The 8,826-nt window shown below is 41.6% G+C and overlaps 1 non-coding gene across 1 annotated transcript; it reads left to right on the plus strand.

The window, feature by feature from the left end:
• The first annotated feature begins 1,601 nt into the window (after window positions 1-1,601).
• Window positions 1,602-1,673, plus strand: TRNAW-CCA (transfer RNA tryptophan (anticodon CCA)). The gene has a single exon. It is a non-coding gene; the product is annotated as a tRNA-Trp (tRNA).
• Window positions 1,674-8,826: the final 7,153 nt, after the last annotated feature.

The following is an 8,826-nucleotide window of genomic DNA, read 5'->3' on the forward strand; positions in this document are numbered from 1 at the left end:
CTCTCCAGTGCATGGTCTGAGTTCTTGATTTAAACAGATTTTGTTCTTCTAACCAGTTAAAAATTACCTCCTGAAGTTGGCAGTAGTAGCTATGTTTTTTGCCCAACATCCCCTCCCCACACTGGACCTCTGCCCTCCAAATAAAAAAGTCACTCTTAGCCAATTTCCTAGCTTGGCTCAAAGAACAAAATGAAAAGAGCACTTCGAGATTGAATGATGAGTATTAATTAATTATTCCTACTTAGGAATAGAAGATAGATAGGTGGAGTGTTCTGACAAAATGTGGTCCACTGGAGCAGGGAATGGCAAACCATAAGTATTCTTGCCTTGAGAACCCCATGAACAGTATGAAAAGGTGAGATATGACAGTGAAAGATGAACTCTTCAGGTCGGTAGGTGCCCAATATGCTCCTGGAGATCTGTGGAGAAATAACTCCAGAAAGAATGAAGAGATGGAGCCAAAGCAAAAACAGCACCCAGTTGTGGATGTGACTGGTGATGGTGAATTTAACTCAGATGACCATTATATTTACTAGTGTGGGCAAGAATCCCTTAGAAGAAATGGAGTGGCCATCGTAGTCAACAAAAGAGTCCAAAATGCAGTACTTGGATGCAATCTCAAAAATGACAGAATGATGTCTGTTCGTTTCCAAGGCAAACCATTCAATATCACAGTAATCCAAGTCTATGCCCTGACCATTAATGCTGAAGAAGCTGAACAGTTCTATCAAGACCTACAAGACCTTCTAGAATTAAAACTCAAAAAAGATGTCTTTTTCATTATAGGGGACTGGAATGCAAAAGTAGAAAGTCGAGAAATACCTGGAGTAACAGGCAAATTTGGCCTTGGAGTACAAAATGAAGCAGGTCAAAGGCTAACAGAGTTTTGCCAAGTGAACACACTGGTCATAGCAAATACCTCTTCTAACAACACAAGAGAAGACAACTCTACACATGGACATCACCAGATGGTCAGTACCGAAATCAGATTCATTATATTCTTTGCAGCCAAAGATGGAGAAACTCTATACAGTCAGCAAAAACAAGACCAGGAGCTGAATGAATGTGGCTCAGATCGTGAACTCCTTACTGACAAATTCAGACTGAAATTGAAGAAAGTAGGGAAAACCGCTAGACCATTCAGGTCTGACCTAAATCAAATCCCTTACGATTATACAGTGGAAGTGAGAAATATATTCAAGGGATTAGATATGATAGACACAGTGCCTGAAGAACTATGGACGGAGGTTTGTGACACTGTACAGGAGGCAGGGATCAAGACCATTCCCAAGAAAATGAAATGCAAAAAGACAAAATGGTTGTCTGAGGAGGCTTTACAAATAGCTGTGAATAGAAGAGAAGTTAAGCAAAGGAGAAAGGGAAAGATATGCCCATTTGAATACAGAGTTCCAAAGAATAGCAAGGAGAGATAAGAAAGCCTTCCTCAGTGATCAATGTAAAGAAATAGAGGAAAACAATAGAATGGGGAAGACTAGAGATCTCTTCGAGAAAATTAGAGCTACAAAGGGAACAAACATTTCATGCAAAGAAGGTAATTCAGGTGCCCTGGAGATCATACAGAACTTTTTATGAGATATACTTCCCTGGTGGCTCAGAGGTTAAAGCATCTGCCTCCAATGCGGAAGACCCAGGTTCGATCCCTGGGTCGGGAAGATCCCCTGGAGAAGGAAATGGAAATCCACTCCAGTATTCTTGCCTGGAGAATCCCATGGATGGAGAAGCCTAGTAGGTTACAGTCCACGGGGTCGCAAAGAGTCAGACACGACTGAGCTTCACCTTACCTTACCTTACCCTTAAGCGTAGATCTCAAGTAAGCTATTTATGAGATAGAGTGAAACCAGAGTGGATTAAATGTAGATAATGAAGAAGCTTGTGAAACAGGGAAAGTTGATAAGATACCTTAAATATATAAAGTACATTAGTAGCGAATAAGACATGTCATGGTTAGGTAGGACAAATTCTTAAAATATACAGTAATAAAGAAGATCATAGTTAACAGAAGGAGAGGGATGGAAAACAGGTCATGGGCATTAACCTCTGGACTGGTGACTGTGTCTCCCCCAGACCTAGCCAGTCATCAGAGACACCCATTATGGCCTCTTCATGGTTCCTCTGCTCTGCCAAAGAAACACATGAAAATCACAGCTTCTCAGCAGACTACTAGTGAGCCACAGCTAAGCCAGGCCTCCTTATTCCTGCCAATGGAGCAGGGATGGGACAGTGACCAAGGCAACCTTCTACTGAGTGAGCGTCATGCTCAGACCTCAATTTTAGCTCTCATGGTCATGCCCTTGGGGAAGGCTGATGTGGCAGAAGAGAGACAGGACTCAGGACACCGAGGAGTCCAGGGGTCAGGAAGCTCACTGCTCATATCTGCTCAGAACTGTGTTAGCTAACCCTTTTTCCACCTGGTGCCTCTGTGTGATTCAGGTTGATTTAATGAACTGTGAGGTTCAAGCATCTTAAAATGGTCTATGTTCCCTCCAAATGCACTGCCAGTTAGTGTACTTGGGAGCTATTGTTGCATCAACTATCTATACAGTTTTGTAAAAAGTTTCTATTCCACTAATTTAATTTTATTCCATCATAACCTAAATGCAATTAATTATTTGTTATTTGTTGAAGACTTTTCTTTATGATCTAACACATCACTATTTTTGTCAATGTTCAACATGAACTTGAAAAGAATGTTTATTCTCTTAAAAATGTGTATTTTTAAGTGCAGGATTATTTGTCGCTGTCACTGTTCAGTTGCTAAGTCATGTCTGACTCTATGACCCCATGGACTGCAGCACGCTCATCTCCTCTGTCCTTCGCTGTCTCCCAAAGTTTGCTCAAATTCATGTCCATTGAGTCAGTGATACTACCTAACCATCTCATCCTCTGCCAACCCCTTCCCCTTTTGCCTTCAGATTTTCCCAGATCAGATTTTTTTCCAAAGAGTCAGCTCTTCCTACCTGGGTGGCCAAAGTATTGGAGCTTCAGCTTCAGCAAATATTCAGCCACTGCGTAAATGGTATTTTTATATTTAATAATATTGCAATTGTTTCTGTTTATTCTACTGGTTTCTGATAGAGTTGCGTTAAATTTCCTAAGATTGCTCATATGTCAACTTGCTTTTGTAATTTTTGAGATAGATGATTGAGTGAATCAGTTTTATAGTTTGTCCTTTTCATACATTGGAACCCAGATGTTTGTCAGACATGTACAGGTTTGTAATCGTTGCATGTTCTCTGGAGGAAAATGTTTGGTTTAGCCTTAGTTCATCGCTCTTCACCCCTACTGGTGCTTTTCACCTTAAGTTCTATTTTGGGGATGTAACTCCAGCTACATCAGCTTCCTTTGGTTCATATTAACTGTTCTATCAGGGCTACACTGGTGGCTCAGTCAGTAAAGAATCCTCCTTACTGTTGTAGATTTCATTCAGCATTGCTTTCGGTCTTTCTCCCACATTCTAAGTCTGCCCCTTTTCACCGTTCATGTAGTTGATTTTTCAAAAGTCCATCCCCTTATTTGTTGTCATTTAATAAGGAAATACAATCCTGCTTATAAAAAGTTAGTTCAGTTCAGTCACTCAGTCGTGTCCGACTCTTTGCGACCCCATGAATCGCAGCACACCAGGCCTCCCTGTCCATCACCATCTCCCAGAGTTCACTCAGACTCACGTCCATCGAGTCCGTGATGCCATCCAGCCATCTCATCCTCTGTCGTTCCCTTCTCCTCCTGTGCCCAATAACTCCCAGCATCAGAGTCTTTTCCAATGAGTCAACTCTTTCCATGAGGTAGCCAAAGTACTGGAGTTTCAGCTTTAGCATCATTCCTTCCAAAGAAATCCCAGGGCTGATCTCCTTCAGAATGGACTGATTGGATCTCCTTGCAGTCCAAGGGACTCTCAAGAGTCTTCTCCAACACCACAGTTCAAACGCATCAATTCTTGGGCGCTCAGCCTTCTTCACAGTCTGACTCTCACATCCATACGTGACCACAGGAAAAACCATAGCCTTGACTAGACGGACCTTAGTCGGCAAAGTAATGTCTCTGCTTTTGAATATGCTATCTAGGTTGGTCATAACTTTTCTTCCAAGGAGTAAGCATGTTTTAATTCCATGGCTGCAGTCACCATCTGCAGTGATTTTGGAGCCCAAAAAATAAATTCTGACACTGTTTCCCCTGTTTCCCCATCTATTTCCCATGAAGTGATGGGACCGGATGCCATGATCTTTGTTTTCTGAATGTCGAGCTTTAAGCCAACTTTTTTGCTCTCCTCTTTCACTTTCATCAAGAGGCTTTTTAGCTCCTCTTCACTTTCTGCCATAAGGGTGGTGTCATCTGCATATCTGAGGTTATTGATATTTCTCCCAGCAATCTTGATTTCAGCTTGTGTTTCTTCCAGTCCAGCATTTCTCATGATGTACTCTGCATAGAAGTTAAATAAGCAGGGTGACAATATACAGCCTTGACGTACTCCTTTTCCTATTTGGAACCAGTCTGTTGTTCCATGTCCAGTTCTAACTATTGCTTCCTGACCTGCATACAGATTTCTCAAGAAGCAGGTTAGGTGGTCTGGTATTCCCATCTCTTTCAGAATTTTCCACAGTTTGTTGTGATCCACACAGTCAAAGGCTTTGGCATAGTCAATAAAGCAGAAATAAATGTTTTTCTGGAACTCTCTTGCTTTTTCCATGATCCAGCAGATGTTGGCAATTTGATCTCTGGTTCCTCTGCCTTTTCTAAAACCAGCTTGAACATCAAGGAGTTCACGGTTAATGTATTGCTGAAGCCTGGCTTGGAGAATTTTGAGCATTACTTTATCAACATGTGAGATGAGTGCAATTGTGCGGTAGTTTGAGCATTCTTTGGCATTGCCTTTCTTTGGAATTGGAATGAAAACTGACCTTTTCCAGTCCTGTGGCCACTGCTGAGTTTTCCAAATTTGCTGGTATATTGAGTGCAGCACTTTCAGGATTTGAAACAGCTCAACTGGAATTCCATCACCTCCACTAGCTTTGTTCATAGTGATGCTTTCTAAGGCCCACTTGACTTCACATTCCAAGATGTCTGGCTCTAGATTAGTGATCACATCATCATGATTATCTGGGTCGTGGAGATCTTTTTTGTACAGTTATTCCGTGTATTCTTGCCACCTCTTCCTGATATCTTCTGCTTCTGTTACCATTTCTGTCCTGTATCAAGCCCATCTTTGCATGAAATGTTCCCTTGGTATCTCTAATTTTCTTGAAGAGATCTCTAGTCTTTCCCATTCTGTTGTTTTCCTCTATTTCTTTGCATTGATTGCTGAAGAAGGCTTTCTTATCTCTTCTTGCTATTCTTTGGAACTCTGCATTCAGATGCTTATATCTTTCCTTTTCTCCTTTGCTTTTCGCCTCTCTTCTTTTCACAGCTATTTGCAAGGCCTCCCCAGACAGCTATTTTGCTTTTTTGCATTTCTTTTTCATGGGGATTTTCTTGATCCCTGTCTCCTGTACAATGTCACGAACCTCCGTCCACAGTTCATCAGGCACTCTATCTATCAGATCTAGGCCCTTAAATCTATTTCTCACTTCCACTGTATAATCATAAGGGATTTGATTTAGGTCATACCTGAATGGTCTAGTGGTTTTCCCTACTTTCTTCTATTTGAGTCTGAATTTGGTAATAAGGAGTTCATGATCTGAGCCATAGTCAGCTCCTGGGCTTGTTTTTGTTGACTGTACAGACCTTCTCCATCTTTGGCTGCAAAGAATATAATCAATCTGATTTCGGTGTTGACCATCTGGTGATGTCCGTGTGTAGAGTCTTCTCTTGTGTTGTTGGAAGAGGGTGTTTGCTATGGCCAGTGCATCTTCTTGGCAAAACTCTTAGTCTTTAAACCGCATGTAATTACCAATATGCAAATATTCTTACCTAAACACTAGCAATCCCATCTCATTCAACCTAACATTTACTGTGACATATTTTGATTTATTACTTCCATCTTATTTTCTGTGATCATGCACTTTTCCTTTGCTTTACTTTTTCTCCATACCTGCTTTTGGTTGAATTGATTTCTATATTTTTCTTCACCAGCACTTAGTTCCATTGGTTAGGAAATTATATATTATTTTCTGTGCTTTGGTTTTTAATCTTAAATTGTTAATGTACAAACTTGATTATAACTCTAGCAGAATATAAAGCTTTTCCTTTCTCAGTATATCTAGCAAATCCCTCAATGAGATGAAGATCCTTTTTTCTGACCATTGTTGTTGTTGTTCAGTCTCTAAGTTGTGTTCGACTCTTTGCAACCCCATGAACAACTGCAGGCCAGGCCTCCCTCTCCTCCACTATCTCCCAGAGTTTGCTCAAACTCATGTCCATTGAGTAGATGATGCCATCCAACCATCTCATCCTCTGTCACTCCCTTCTCCTCCTGCCCTCAATTTTTCCCAGCATCTGGGTCTTTTCCAGTGAGTCAGCTCTTCGCATCAGGTGGCCAAGGGATTGGAGGTTCAGCTTCAGCAACAGTCCCTTCAATGAATATTCTGAGTTGCTTTTCCTTAGGATTGACTGGTTTGATCTCCTTGCAGTCCAAAGGACCCTTAAGAGTCTTCTCTGGTACCCTGCAGTCACCATTCACAGTGATTTTGGCTTACCATTGTTGTCTAGTTTTAAATCCACATGAATGGACATTAAAAACTAGTTATATATATAGTTCATTGTGAATTTCACTTTATAAGCATGTTTTATCCCTATCTGTGATCACCATTATTTTTCATTCTCTCCCTCCTGGTCCACTTTTGATTTGCCAAAGTATGTTTTGTAGTTGAACTTTCAACCAGGATCTGCAGTGGGAGTCAGCACTTCCACTCTGCAAGGCAAACTGAAAAATGGAGACTTTCATCAGGACAGGATGGGCCCAACTAACCTGAAGTTCCTACAGCTTGGAGGAAGAGGAGGATGTCAGTAGGTAACCAGCCATGTTGTCACAACCCTGACCCATGTTGATTTAGTGAACTGAAGGGTAGTAATGGGCTACCCTTTTCACAGCTATTTGTAAGGCCTCGCCAGACAGCCATTTTGCTCTTTTGCATTTCTTTTCCATGGGGATGGTCTTGATCCCTGTCTCCTGTACAATGTCATGAACCTCCATCCATATTTCATCAGGCACTCTATCTATCAGATCTAGACCTTTAAATCTATTTCTCACTAGTGTTTATTGCCTTCCTACTTTTGCATTCCAGTCCCCTATAATGAAAAGGACATCTTTTTTGGGTGTTAGTTCTAAAAGGTCTTGTAGGTCTTCATAGAACTGTTCAACTTCAGCTTCTTCAGCATTACTGGTTGGGGTCAAGGCTATATTGTCACCCTGCTTATTTAATTTATATGCAGAGTACATCATGAGAAACACTGGACTGGAAGAAGCACAAACTGGAATCAAGATTCCTGGGAGAAATATCAATAACCTCAGATATGCAGATGACACCACCCTTATGGCAGAAAATGAAGAGGAACTAAAAAGCCTCTTGATGATGGTGAAAGAGGAGAGTGAAAAAGTTGGCTTAAAGCTCAACATTCAGAAAAGGAAGATCATGGCATCTGGTCCCATCACTTCATGGGAAATAGATGGGGAAACAGGGGAAACAGTGGAAACAGTGCCAGACTTTACTTTTTTGGGCTGCAAAATCACTGCAGATGGTGACTGCAGCCATGAAATTAAAAGATGCTTACTCCTTAGAAGGAAAGTTATGACCAACCTAGACAGCATATTCAAAAGCAGAGACATTACTTTGCCAACAAAGGTCCATCTAGTCAAGGCTATGGCTTTTCCAGTAGTCATGTATGGATGTGAGAGTTGGACTGTGAAGAAAGCTGAGCACCAAAGAATTGAAGCTTTTGGACTGTGGTGTTTGAGAAGACTCTTGAGAGTCCCTTGGACTGCAAGGAGATCCAACCAGTCCATTCTGAAGGAGATCAATCCTGGGTGTTCATTGGAAGGACTGATGCTAAAGCTGAAATTCCAATACTCTGGACACCTCATGTGAAGAGATGACTCATTGGAAAAGACTCTGATGCTGAGAGGGATTGGGGCAGGAGGAGAAGGGACAACAGAAGATGAGATGGCTGAATGGCATCACCGAATCAACAGACGTGAGTGTGAGTGAACTCCGGGAGTTGGTGATGGACAGGGAGGCCTGGCGTGCTGCAATTCATGGGGTCACAAAGAGTCAGGCACGACTGAGTGACTGAACTGAACTGAACTGAACTGAATGGCTTTCCCTGATAGCTCAGTTGGTAAAGAATCACCTTCAATGCAGGAAACCCCAGTTCGAATCCTGTGTTGGGAAGATCCCCTGGAGAAGGGAAAGGCTCCCCACTCTAGTATTCTGGCAGTAACATTCATTTCAAAAAGAAAAGTTCAATGTGTCAAAGATTGATTCCCCACTCATCTGAACAAATAAAAATAAAGCCTAAAAGAGCCATTTATTTTTCTGGGAATGTCAAAAATACAGGATGTGCATTACCAGCAAACTGGTCAGCGAAAGAACATTAACAACATCAAATAGAGTCCACCACTGACCTTTGGTTTGTGAAGCACTCCCCAAATTCATACATTGAAGTCCTAACCCCCAGTGTGGCTGTATTTGCAGATGGGGCCTCAGAGAAGGTAATTAAGGATAAACAAGGACACGGAGTGACTTTGACGAGCTAAGATTTGTTGTTGTTGTTGTTTAGTTCCTAAGTAGTTGTTGTTTAGTTGCTAAGTCATGTCTTCAGTCATGTCTGACTCTTTTCAACTCCATGGACTGTAGCCTGCCCAACTCCTCTGCC

This window comes from Ovis aries, chromosome 1 (genome assembly GCF_016772045.2).
Source record: "Ovis aries strain OAR_USU_Benz2616 breed Rambouillet chromosome 1, ARS-UI_Ramb_v3.0, whole genome shotgun sequence".
NCBI classification, from domain to species: domain Eukaryota; kingdom Metazoa; phylum Chordata; class Mammalia; order Artiodactyla; family Bovidae; genus Ovis; species Ovis aries.